The 13,680-nt window shown below is 44.4% G+C and overlaps 1 protein-coding gene across 6 annotated transcripts in view; it reads left to right on the top strand.

Annotated features, from left to right (window-relative positions):
- The window catches only part of IGF2BP2 (insulin like growth factor 2 mRNA binding protein 2), a 179,366-nt gene that overhangs the window by 73,088 nt on the left and 92,598 nt on the right, over positions 1 to 13,680 (top strand). The gene's annotated exons all lie outside the window — the stretch shown is intronic.

Raw genomic sequence — 13,680 nt, 5'->3', positions numbered from 1 at the left:
GCTGAGCAAGATCGGATGTCTTTCCACATAACTGGTACTAAATCTAGCAGTCAGACCCGGGTTTTCTTAGTTCCAAAGCCTGTGCTTTCTCTTGGGTGTTGTCTCTTCTTGGTGTTTGGTAAATATCTGCCGAATTGCCACACACTTTGGATGCTTGACAGGTATTTTGCATACCTCCTAAGTTTATATGAGGTGAGATGGTTATAAGTCTCTAAGGCATTAATTGAGTGGGACTCTTGACCATGTTTTATTACCTGAATGTGCATGAAGACAGACTGCCAGTATCATCTCCGGTTGCCATTCAGAAGCACACCTTTTCCTCTTGTGATCAGGATTTCACAAAGTGCTCTCAGTGCCTAAGGCAAATTGCCACATTCTCTATGAAAAAGACAATTATTGTTCTTGGTCATGGCCAGTTGGCCCAGTTGATTTTGGAGCATAGTGTTAATAAAGGTTAGTCTCTTCAGATATGAGCTAGTTGACTTGGATGTATAAATAGCTACTGTCACAGGTAGGTCAGAGGTATGTATATGGATAGACTGGATCTGAAACCACCAATCAGAAATCAATCAGCAGTCATTTACTGAGCATTTGCTGTGTGCCTGGTATTGTACTAGAAGGGGAGTTCTGAAGGATTTTTAAAATATAGGCTAGGTACAGTGGTTTACATCTGTAATCCCAGCACTTTGGGAGACCAAGGAGGGTGGATCACTTAAGCATAAGAGTTTGAGACCAGCTTGGGCAATGTAACGAAACTCCATCTCTACAAAAAATACAAAATTTAGCCAGGCGTGGTGGCACACACCTGTAGTCCAGCTGCTTGGGAAGCTGAAATGGGAAAATCACCTGAGCCCAGGAGGTCAGGGCTGCAATGAGCCACGATTGTGCCACTGTACTCTAGCCTGGGTGCAGAGTAAAACTCTGTCTCTTAAGAAAAGTGTGAGATATAGTCCCTCAAAGGGTTGTACCTAATTGGTACAGATATGACTCACGGAGAGAGGAAAATATAAAAACCGGAACCTTGTTTGTGTGGGGTTTTTTTCATCGCTTTATACTCAGCAACTAACTTAGTGCTTTGCACATCATAGGAAGTTAGTAGGTAAATACTTTTGGAATGAATGAGAATGCAGAGGCAAGTAGCTTTTCTAATGACTTTGTATAAGACGTTGGATTTGAGCTGAACACTCAGGTACAAATGGAATTCAAGGAAGAGGAGAAGAGTGGGAAGGTGATTCAAAGTGCAGAAAAAGGTTTCAAGGGTAATTTAGAAACATAAATGTGCATAATGTGCCCCAGGAGTAGTAGAACAGACCTCTTGTGCTAGGCCAGAGATACAGCCAGAACCATGTAGTGTAGCCGGAGTATTGGAAGAAGACATTAAGACTTTATTTGGAAGGGCCGGGCGCAGTGGCTCACGCCTGTAATCCCAGCACTTTGAGAGGCCGAGGCGGGTGGATCACGAGGTCAAGAGATCGAGACCATCCTGGTCAACATGGTGAAACCCTGTCTCTACTAAAAATACAAAAAATTAGCTGGGCATGGTGGCGCGTGCCTGTAATCCCAGCTACTCAGGAGGCTGAGGCAGGAGAATTGCTTGAACCCAGGAGGCGGAGATTGCGGTGAGCCGAGATCACACCATTGCACTCCAGCCTGGGTAACAAGAGTGAAACTCCGTCTCAAAAAAAAAAAAGAAAAGACTTTATTTGGTAGTCTCCTGAGTTTCTTTTATTTATTTAGGGACAGGGTCTCACTCTGTTGCCCAGGCTGGAGTTCAGTGGTGTGATTATAGCTTACTGTAACCTCAAGCTCCTGGGGCAAGCAATCTTCCCACCTCAGTCTCTAGACAAGCTAAGTCCAAAGATGCACACCATCATGCCTGGATAGTTTTTGTTTTCTTTTTGTAGAGATGGAATTTTGCTATGTTTCCCAAGCTGATCTCAAACTCTTGGACTCAAGCAATCTTCTCACCTCAGCCTTCTAAAGTTTTGGATTACAGGCAGGAGCCACCACGCCCAGCCACCTCCTGAGTTTCTGATCCGCAGAGAGAGATTACCAAAACACGTTGCCATGGATGGAATGGATTGATGTGTATGGGAGTCCAGTTAAGAGCTTATAGATAGGTTTAACAAGCATTGGTTAATAAGAACCTGAACTCTAGGGTATGAGTTGAGGAAGCTGAAAAGAAGAGGCAGGTGAGAGAAATACTGTGCAGAGAGAAGAAACATGACTTGTTGAGTTAGAGACTTCATAGTGAAGCCTGACAAAGGTAAGAGGAGTAATCAAAGATCATTCAGCGATCCTGTGTTGTCTGTTTTTGGATTGCTATAAAAGAACACCCAAGCCTGGGTTATTTATTTATATTTATTTATTTATTTATTTAATTGAGTTGGAGTTTTGTCCTGTCACCCAGGCTGGAGTATAGTGGCACGATCTCGGCTAACTGCAACCTCTGCTTCCTGGGTTCAAACAATTCTCCTGCTTCAGTCTCCCGCATAGCTGGGACTACAGGCATGTGCTACAGGCTAATTTTTTGTATTTTTGTAGAGATGGGAGTTTCACTGTGTTAGCCAGGATGGTCTCGATTTCCTCACCTCGTGATTCACGCTCCTCGGCCTCCCAAAGTGCTGGGATTACAGGTGTGAGCCACCGCACCTGGCCAAGACTGGGCTATTTATAAAGAAAAGAGGTTTAGTTCGTTCATGATTCTGCAGCCTATAAAGGAAGTGTGGTGCTAGCATTTCCTTGGCTTCTGATGAGACTTCAGGAAGCTTCCAGTGGTGGCAGAAGGTGAAGGGAGAACAGGCGTGTCATATGGCAAGAGTATGAGCGAGCGAGAAGGAGGAGGTCCCAGACTCTCTTAAACAACCAGATCTGGCATAAACCATATGAGAACTCACTCTTCACTAATGGGATGGCACTAAGCCATTCATGAGGGATCCACCTCCATTATCTAGTACCTCCCACCAGGTTCCATCTCCAGCAATGGGGATAACATTTCAACAAGAGATTTGGAGGGGACATCATTCAAACCATGTCTCATATCCTTCTCACATTGCAAAATACAATCATCCCTTCTCCCAAAAGCTTGTTCCAGCATCAACTCAAAGTCCAGAATCTCATCTGAGACTGACAAGTTCCTTCTGCCTATGAGCCTGTAAAATAAAAGTTACTTACTTCCAAGATACAATGGTGATACAGACATTGGGTAAACATTCCCATTCCAAAAGGGAGAAATTGGCCTAAAGGAAAGGGTAATAGGCCCCATGCAAGTCTGAAACCCAGTAGAGCAGGCATTAATTTTTTTTTTGACTGAGTCTTGCTCTGTCTCTCAGGCTAGAGTGTGGTGCGATCTTGGCTGACTGCAACCTCCACCTCCTGGGTTCAAGCAATTCTCTACCTCAGCCTCCTGAGTAGCTGGGATTACAGGCGCCTGCCACCAAACCAGCTAATTTTTATATTTTTAGTAGAGACGGGGTTTCACCATCTTGACCAGGCTGATCTTGAACTCCCGATCTCATGATCCACCTGTCTCAACCTCCCAAAGTGCTGGGATTACAGGCAGGAGCCACTGTGCCTGGCACAGGCATTAAATCTTAAAGCTCCAACATAATCCTTGACCCCATGTCCCACATCCTGGACTGAGAAGTAGGCTCCCAAGGTCTTGGGCAGCCCTGCCCCGGTGGCTTCCCTCAGCATAGCCCACATTCTGCTCTCATAGGCTGGAATTGAGTACCTGTAGCTTTTACTTGCTGAGGGTGTAAACTGCCAGTGGCTCTACCATTCTAAGGTCTGGAGGGCGGTGGCCCCCATCTCACAGCTCCAATAGGCAGTAGCCTGATGGGGACTCTGTGTAAGGGCTCCAACCCCACAGTTCCCTTAGACATTGCCCTAGTAGAGTTTCTCCGTGGGGGCTCTACCCCTGTAGCAGGCTTTCTCATACGTCCTCTGAAATCTGGGCAGAGGGTGCCAAGCCTCATTCACTCTTGCAATTGGTGTGCCTGTCAGTGTAACACCATGTGGAAGCTGCTAAGGTTTACGGTGTCTTGTGCTCTTCTAAGCAGCCCATGGGGCCCTGTGAACCATGGCTGGAGCTGGAGCATGGATAGGGGTTGCAGCCTCCCGAGGTGGTGCAGGGCATTGGTGCCCCCGCCTGGCCCACTAAGCAATTCTTTCCTCCTTAAGCCTCTGGGCCTGTGATGGGAGGGGTAACCTGGAAGATTTCTGAAATGGCTTTGAGGCTTGGCTTCCTTTTCATCACGCTAATCTCTATAGCAAGTGGTTGCTCCACAACCTGCTTGGATGCTTTTTCTACCATAGGGCCTGGCTGTGAGGTTTCCAGATTTTTACACTGTATGTTTCTTTTAATTAAAAGTTCTACTTTAAGTCATTTCTTTGTTCCCAATTCTGATTGTAGTTTGTTAGAAGCAGCCAGGCCACATCTTGAATGCTCTGCTGCTTAGAAATTTCTTCCACCAGGTACCCTAAGTGTCATCACTCTTAAGTTCAAACTTCCACATATCCCTAGGATGTGAACACAGTGCAGCTCAGTTCTTCGCTAGGGTGTAATGCAGGCGACTCTTACTCCAGTTCCCATTCACTTCCTCATTTCCATCTGTGGCCTCATCAGCCTGGACTTCACTGTCCGTTTATTTGTCAGCATTTTAGTCACAACCATTTAACCAGTCTTTAAAAAGTTCCAAATTTTCTCTCATCTTCCTGTCTTCTCCTGAGTCTCCACTCTCTTCCTGTCCTCTGCCCATTACCCAGATCCACAGCTGCTTCCACAACATTCGGTATCTTTATAGCAATGCCAACTCCTCAGTACTAATTTTCTGTGTTAGTTTGTTTTTTGAATTGCTATAAAGGCATACTAGACACTGGGTAATTTATAAAGAAGTGAGGCTTAATTGGCTCACAGGTCTGCAGTCTGCACAGAAATTGTGGTGCTTGTGTCTGCTTGGCTTCTGGTGAGGCCTGTGGAAGCTGCTTCACCTCCTGTGGAAGTCATAGCAGAAGGTGAAGGGGAAGCAGGCATGTCACATGGCAAGAATGGGAGCAAGAGGGAGAAGCGGGAGGTCCCATACTCTTATTTATTTTTTGAGACAGGGTCTTGCTCTGTCACCCAGGCTAGATCTCAGCTCCCTGCAACATCTGCCTCTCGGGCTCAAGCTATTCTCTTGCCTCAGCCTCCCAAGTAGCTGAGACTACAGGCACACAACACCACACCTGGCATGCGTGTGTGTGTGTGTGTGTGTGTGTGTGTGTGTGTGTGTGTGTGTGTGTATTTTTTTTTTGTAGAGTTGGGGTTTTGACGTGTTGCCCAGGGTAGTTTCAAACTCGTGAGCTCAAGTGATCCGTCCCTCTGCCTCCCAGAGTGCTGGGATTACAGGTGTGAGCAGCTGTGCCTGGCCTCAGACACTTAACCAGATCTTGTGTGCACTAACTGAGAACTCGCTTATCACCAAAGGGATGGTGCCAAGCCATTTGTGAGGGATCCACCCCCATGATCCAATACCTTCCACCAGGCCCTACTTCCAGCATTGGGAATTACATTTCTGGTTGTGTGTGTGTGTGTGTGTGTGTGTGTGTGTGTGTGTGTGTATGTGTTTTTAAGATGGAGTTTCACTCTATGTCACCCAGGCTGGAGTGCAGTGGTGCGATCTCAACTCACTGTGACCTCTGCCGCCTGGTTTAAGTGATTCTCCTGCCTCAGCCTCCCAAGTAGTTAGGATTACAGGTGCCTGCCATTGTGCCCAGCTCATTTTTGTATTTTTAGTAGAGACGGGGTATCACCATTTTGGTCAGGCTGATCTTGAGTTCCTGACCTCATGATCCACCCACCTTGGCTTCCCAAAGTGCTGAGATTACAGGTGTGAGCCACCGTGCCTGGCCTGGGAATCACATTTCAACACGAGCTTTGGAGGGGACACACATTCAAGCCATATCAGATCCTGAACTGGGGATCTTGGGAGAAGGATGCTGCCATTGTTTTATTTAATGTAAATGGAGATCAGAAGGGAAAGGTGGGTCTGAGGGGATTTTAAATCTGAGGTACTGGGACATCAAGAGGAAAACGTCTGCTTAGCTGCAGGGAATGAGGTTGTGCCCTACTGGTTTCTTTGGATTGGGCAGTTGCCTTATATTCGTGTGACACAGAGGCAGACTGGGCCACCCCAGATATGACTTGTTTTGAGAGGTGATAAATAATATTTCACAAAGGATATATGAGTTGATGCTTTCCCCCTAGATATTGTATATCATCTTTTCTGCATCTTTCCCAGTAATGTTGGTTCTCCCAAGATGAAGGATCACATGCCGAGGCAGTTGGTGAGAAACGAAAAGCAGAAGACACAGACTTGGAGGGGCTGAGTAGAGGGGGCAGAAGGTTTCCGTGCAGGCAGAGAGCACCCCACTCTGCAAGTACAGTCCCCAGGAGTTGCATCACCTCCAGCACCAGAGAAAGCAGTGGAGGCCAAAACTGTACATGTTCTAGAGGTGAATGCTTGGTGTTGGAAAGGTAATCCTGACCAACACTCACAGTGGTTGGTCTTACGAGAATCCTTTGAGAAGTGCTGCGTAAATGGAAAGGTTTGAACTTTATCTTGTACAAGGTCTTTGATTCTTTAACAATATTAACTAGTTAACATATATCTTGTAAGGCTTAGATTTGTTTCCCCCACTACCACCCTCAGCCCCCTGCATTCTCCCTTTTGTGAATGAAAACAGTAAATAATTTATGTATCTTCTCACCCTTGTTTTTTTTGTTTTTTGTTTTTTTTTAATTTAAAAGTTTTTAAAACTCAGCCTGACCCCAGCACTTCGGAAGGCCGAGGTGGGCGGATCAGCCTGGCCAATATGGTGAAACCCTGTTTCTACCCAAAATAGAAAATACAAAAATTAGCTAGGTGTAGTGGTGTACATCTGTAATCCCAGCTACTTGGGATGCTGGGACAGGAGAATCGCTTGAATCCAGGAGGCAGGGGGTTGCAGTGAGCTGAGATCGTGCCACTGCATTGGAGCCTGGGTGACAGATGATCATTGGGTTTCAAAAAAGCAAAGGTTTAAAAATTTATGCTTTTCCTACCTTTAGGGCCTGGGGAATGTGTGTAAAGTATATTCAGATTGTATTTAATTTCATTGATAATTAAATTTCCCATTGAAAGTGGGGAGAAATTTGCAGCTACATTGGAGTACAAAAGGAATGGGCTTTATGGACCACCTGCTAACTAATATTACAGCGTGAAGAATATGAAGAGAAATGCTTTTTAATTAATTTAAATGTTTTCTCTGATGAAGAAAGTCTGTCCACAAGTTTATTAGGTAATAATTCCTTTAGCTTTATCATCCAGTGGTTCTGTTTCTGCATATGGCTTAGTGATGGACTGTAGGGTTGTAAATACATATGTTATTTTGCTGGATCCTAAATAGACATAACGTGCCAGAGAGGAAAGACTCCAAGGGGTTAAGTAAAATTATTGTCCACCTATACCATGAAACCCTTTGTAGCCATTACAATTAATGTTGTAGAAGAATATGTAGGCCGGGCACGGTGGCTCAAGCCTGTAATCCCAGCACTTTGGGAGGCCGAGGCAGGTGGATCACGAGGTCGAGAGATCGAGACCATCCTGGTCAACATGGTGAAACCCCGTCTCTACTAAAAATACAAAAAATTAGCTGGGCATGGTGGCGCGTGCCTGTAATCCCAGCTACTCGGGAGGCTGAGGCAGGAGAATTGCCTGAACCCAGGAGGCGGAGGTTGCGGTGAGCCGAGATCGCGCCATTGCACTCCAGCCTGGGTAACAAGAGCGAAACTCCGTCTCAAAAAAAAAAAAAAAAAAAAAAGAAGAATATGTAAAGACTTGAACGATATACTAAGTGAAAAAGATTGGAGAAGAGTGATAAACAGCATGGTCCCAATTTCATCAATACATACACAACTAATGGCATTCATCAGATTATTAACAGTGGTTATCTTTGGGTGATACAATCACCAATGTCTTAATTTGTTAATTTCTATATGTGTAATTTATACTGTTATTTAAAGGAAGCATTTGTATGTATGTATCTATGTATTTATTTATTTATTTTGAGATGGAGTCTCACTCTGTTGCCCAGGCTAGAGTGCAGTGGTGTGATCTCTGCTCACTGCAACTTCTGTCTCCTGGGTCCAAGAGATTCTCTTGCCCCGGCCTCCCAAGTAGCTGGGACTACAGGTGTGTGCCACCACACCTGGCTAATATATTTTTAAAAGAGACGGGGTTTCACTGTGTTGGCCAGGCTGGTCTCGAACTCCTGACCTCAGGTGACCCACCCACCTTGACCTCCCAAAGTGCTGGAATTACAGGCGTGAGCCATCGTGCCCAGCCAGGAAGCAATTGTTTTAAAAGAAGAGAATGTGCACGGACGTAAATTTCAGAGGAAACACATGTGTTCAAATGGTGTGACAGGTTGCTTATCTTTGGCTGAATTATTACGGCCGGCACCTATTCTTGTTCTGAAAGACCGTTTTTTGAACAGCGATGAAATAACTGAGTTTGCCTGGGGGACTTGAGTAAAAGTACACAGGTGAGGGGGTTATGACAGTATGTGAGGGGGACTGGACTGGAGAAAAGACAGGGATACAGGAAGACAAATCCCAGAGGACTGCACATGATCTTTTCCCAGGAGAATCCTTTCTGTCTTGTCTTGACATCTTGTTGAGAAATCTGGATAGGTAGAAGTTTGTGGAGGAGGAGTTCCTGGATTACAAGTGATCTAGGTAGAGAATTCTAGAAGTCCTCAGCAGGGACCAGGCATGACAGCCTTGATATTTACTGAGTTTTCTATGAATTCTGGCTAAGAGCTTTAGATGCTCAGGTGTGTCTTACTCTAGAATTGTACCTCTAGGTGATGGGACAAGTGTTATTCCAGGTGAGATGATTCCTAGGCTAGGGGAATTTCTCTCCTTTCTTTGGAAGGTGTCAAAGTACAGAGAAGTTTATGATCTATAAATTAAAGATCAACAGATAATAAATTCCCAGTGTCAAGGCAAAACGGGGGCATTTCCTGAAGGAGCCATTTACAATGCAGCTTTCCAGTGCCGTGGAGGGGATGTTCCCCACAGAAATGTAACCATCCTCCCACCTTCATTCAAACGACATAATAGATAAGCCAGGACAGTGATTCTCAAGTGTGGTCCTCTCACCGTCAGTGGGGACCTTGTTAGAAATGCAAATTCTAAGGCCCCACCCCAGATGCACCCAGACATTCTGGAAGTGGTTCCTGCAACTTGCTTGTTAACAAGTCTTCCAGGGACTTATGATCCGTGCTAAAATTCAAAACAACTGAGCTAGGAGATAGCCCTTACCTTTGAAGAGTTTCCATTGTCACAGTAGGTCAGTACAGGTGGTAAAAGCCCAGATACCATTGTATCTTTAGTGTACTTTTAATTTTCGTTAAAGATGTATGTGCGCCGATTTTTCTCAGGCACAGGCTCATTTATTTCTGCGCCAACCAAATTCATGCTCTTGGCTTGAGTCAAGGACATTTTTTAACACACTGCAACTTTGTTAATTGAAATAGTGCCTTTGCCTTCTAATGAGAGATCATATTCTGGCTAATTCCAAGTCTGATTGCAGGTCCTATTTTACTTTTTACACTGGGTAGTAAAACAAGCTTTTTTCTCAAAATTGGCCAGTGGAGGAAGTTATGTTCATAAAAGGGAAGCTTATGTTAGTGCTGTGTCATCCGGGAGGAAGTGTCATGGGAGTTACCAGAGAGATTCAGGGATAGATTTGGGGATAGACTGACAGTGTGACAACTTCATCGGTTCCTATTCAGAAGAGCAATTAGCCCATTCATGAATTGCTTACACTTCTTGTATCAACCTTAATTGCTTGTTTGAACTGTAGACATTAGCGTTTATTTCAATTATTAATATCTAATCAACAATTGATTGTGTATTTTAATTCCTCTAAGTGTGTTGAATCTTCAAGTGATGGCCCCAACTTCTCAGTTTTTTCTGCCTCCTGACATTTATTTTTAAGACCAGGAGTCTGATAAATAAACTGATAGGTAATTATCCTTTACAACAGAGTCTTGGCATGTATATGTCTAGGTTAAATTACTGTTCTCAGTAAAATCAAGCCAGAAAAGAGAAAAGTTCTTTTTTATTTTTATTTTTTTAAAAAGACTGTGTCTTGCTTCTTCACCCAGGCTGGAGTGCAGTGGCACAATTGCAGCGCACTGCAACCTCTGCCTCCTGGGTTCAAGTGATTCTCCTGCTTCAGCCTCCCAAGAGCTGGGATTACAGGCACGTGCCAGCATGTCTGGCTAATTTTTGTATTTTTAGTAGAGACGGGTTTCACCATATTGGCCAGGCTGGTCTCGAACTCCTGACCTCAAGTGATCCGCCTGCCTCAGCCTCCCAAAGTGCTGAGATTACAGACATGAGCCACTGCGCCTGGCTGAGAAGTTCTTGGATTACTCAATTTTTTATTTTTTATTTTTACTTTCAAATAATTTTAATGACTGATAAGGGGACCTTGTAGAATTTCTGAGGTTATCAATGGCATTGGAGTTTTTTATGTCAGGAACTTGGGGAACAGGTTTTGTAGAATGAGACTTACCAGGCAGACTTTCGAATGCTGTAGGAGCAGCCAGATTTTCTGGGACAGGGTTGCCACCGTGCAGGCTGTTTGGGTAGGGTGAGATGGCAGTTGGTATATTCTAAATCAAGAGTTGGAGAATTCAGCCTTATAATGATTGTTACATATTATGTCTTAGCAGTTCCTACTGCTGGTCTAGAATTTGCTGGTTGGGAATTTTTAGAAATACATTCTAAAACTTGGAGGAGAACTTCTATAGAACCTGTTGTTGGGGGGAAGGAAACTGATGTTTGAAAAGATTGCTGTCTGACTTTCCACCATGGGAATAGCAGCAGGCTTTGTGGCAGGCATACTTCTCTGTTTTGCAGTTGCTACTTCTGGTATTAAGGCACAAGTAGTACTTGTTCACTGATACACTGGGTGCAGGCAGGCAGGGTATCATACACCTAGCAGTGTATCCACTGTGGAACCCCCTTGTTCCTTCCTCTACCTCTTTGCTCCTGTGAGGGTAGTCTAAATAGGTGCCCTTTAAAAAGTGATAGGAAGGCATGTTTGATCACCATGTTTGGGACACTCTCAGCCTACTAAAGAAACCAAACTAGTCTTGTATGTGTATGTACACACACACACACACACACATTTATATACATTTTTTATTGTTTTTGAGATGGACTCTCACTCTGTCGCCCAGGCTGGAATGCAGTGGTATGATCTTGGGTCACTGCAACCTCCACTTCCCAGGTTCAAGCCATTCTTGTGCCTCATTCTCCTGAGTAGTTGGGATTACAGGCAGGTGCCATCATGCCCGGCTAATTTTTGTAGTTTTAGTAGAGATAGGGTTTTACCATGTTGGTCAGGCTGGCCTCAAAGTCCTGACCTCAGGTGATCCACCTGCCTTGGCCTCCCAAAGTGCTAGGATATTACAGGCATGAGCCACCACACCCGGCCTATATTTTTTTAAAAACCTGTAATAACAGACCATCTAGACCCCACATACCAAAGACTTCCAAGTTCAGGGTTGGTGACAGTACCATAACATAAGGACAGTAAGGAAAAGTGATGAATCGGAGTGTTACCAGTTTTCAGAGCTTTTAAATATGTTAACATCTTAAAAATCTAAATTTCTTCATAGCAGTAAAAGTGTAGCTATTTATAAATTGTTAAGTTAGAAGCTGTAAGTGGATAATTAATTTAGGAAGAACAAAGGTCCTAGAAAGTTAAAACCATAGTAATTCCGTTGATATGTCGCTGGATAATTATCCTCCGCTCCTAGTGACTTGGAAATTGTTCATTTTGGGGTTTTCTAGGTCTCTGACTTGTTTTTCTGTTGTGCCTGTTTTTTGCTTTTGTTTGTGTTTGATTTTGCCTCTTGTCCAATCTCACTTCCAGAGGAAGGCAGGCCCAAAATGAAAAAGAGCCCACACTCAAATTCAGCATGGCCATATTTACAGACCTGGATCTTTACAGACCTACTTGTACAACTTTACCTAAAGCGGAAAAGAGATCCTTTTCTGATCCTGTTTCGAAACATAAGAGCATCTTCTCTTCTGTTCTATGATAGTTCAGATAATTTCTACAGGAAATCTCTAGGTCAAGAGTCTACCATTGAAATGGAAGTTATAAATAGGTATGTTGGTTGCGTAATGTGATATATATTTCCTGTTGGCTTTATCTCCACCTCTGCTCCACGCCTGTATATAATCTTCCTCATAAAGGTTCACAAAGCTTTAAGTCAAATGATGTCTCATACCTGTTAGTGAGAGCTGGCTTTTTTGATCCAGAAGCAAGAGACATTCAGTTTGAACTTGTGTTCTAGTAATGGAAAGGCTAATTCTTCCGAATTATGATTCTCTGGTGGCCTCCGCACTTCTGCTCACAGGAAAGTAATCAAGTAGATCAGTACTGGCTTTTATATTGGAGTTGCTTGTGTGAATTGCCCTGCCACTGGGAGCTCCTGTCCTTGAGAACGCTGGTGTTTGGAACAGCAGCTTTTGTGTCCATGGTTGCTGTGAGCAGCAGGTGGTGTCTTGGCTTCAGTGGCACTGGAACGTTGCTTCCTATCACTTTGATTGCCCCCCACCCACTCAGGGTGCCCCCAAGTCAAATTTGTCAAACCAGGTAGACTATATAACAGGTTTATTTTTTTTAAATCGGGTTGGAAATGAATTTGTATATATGTGTTGGGGGAATTGTCCAGTAAACAGTAACTAAACATTTTTGTTTCTTTTCAGTACCTTTTGGAATTAGTATCTCTGGGTTCCTTATAACAGGGTAGGTTCTCTGAAGTCTGGACTGTTTTACTTGTGGTTCTGTCTGAAGTTTGTCTTTCCAAACCTAGGTTCTTGGCTACTTAAGTCACCAAGGAGTATGAAAAAGTGGACATGACCTTGCCAAAAAAAAAATTTCAGACCATCCAGCAAACCAAAGGAAGGTTAGGATTTTTTTCCCCTTCTTATGTAGAACCTCCCTACCGCCCATGATTTTTCTTGCCACCCACTGGCATTCACAATATGAAGCGGTGTGAGTGGTACTTCTGCCTGCTGAGCAGCAGCTACGCTGTGCACTGCGACCCGAGCCGTTTGGCTGGCTACTGGAGGCGCTCACTGCAGCGGCCAGTGTTCTGTTCGTGAGTGTCTTCTCTATGGTTTCCTGCTTCAGTGAGCAGAAGTGGGAGTTGTGGGGGCTGAGGGAAAAGGACAGACAGAAGATGGTTGGACTCATTTCCTGAATCGTCTTAGGCATTCTTGCTGTCTGTTGGTTCCATCTTGGCTGGGCAGCATTTCCCACTGGTTTGTCAGACCAACTTTCCCAGCCGCCTCTGGGGGTGGGAAGGAAAACCACACCTTGCCCGGTGTCAGCCAGTTAACAGGCAGAGTTTTTGTTCAGTAAATATTTATAAAACCTCTCTACTAACCTCGAACCCTGCAACCCTGTGCTTTTGAAAAGTTTATTCTCTTTCCCTGGCCTCCCAAGTAACTATTGGAGCCCAGCAGTACATCTCACACGGACAGCACTGGTGCCCCTTCATCTGCAGGCCAGGTGCCAGAGAAGCTCATGCTTCCTGACCTTAACCTTGAACTTGGTCAACCATTCC

This window comes from Saimiri boliviensis, chromosome 8, assembly GCF_048565385.1.
Source record: "Saimiri boliviensis isolate mSaiBol1 chromosome 8, mSaiBol1.pri, whole genome shotgun sequence".
In the NCBI taxonomy this organism is placed as follows: domain Eukaryota; kingdom Metazoa; phylum Chordata; class Mammalia; order Primates; family Cebidae; genus Saimiri; species Saimiri boliviensis.
Note: the sequence above shows the minus strand (reverse complement) of the source record. Positions and strands in the feature narration are given on the sequence as shown.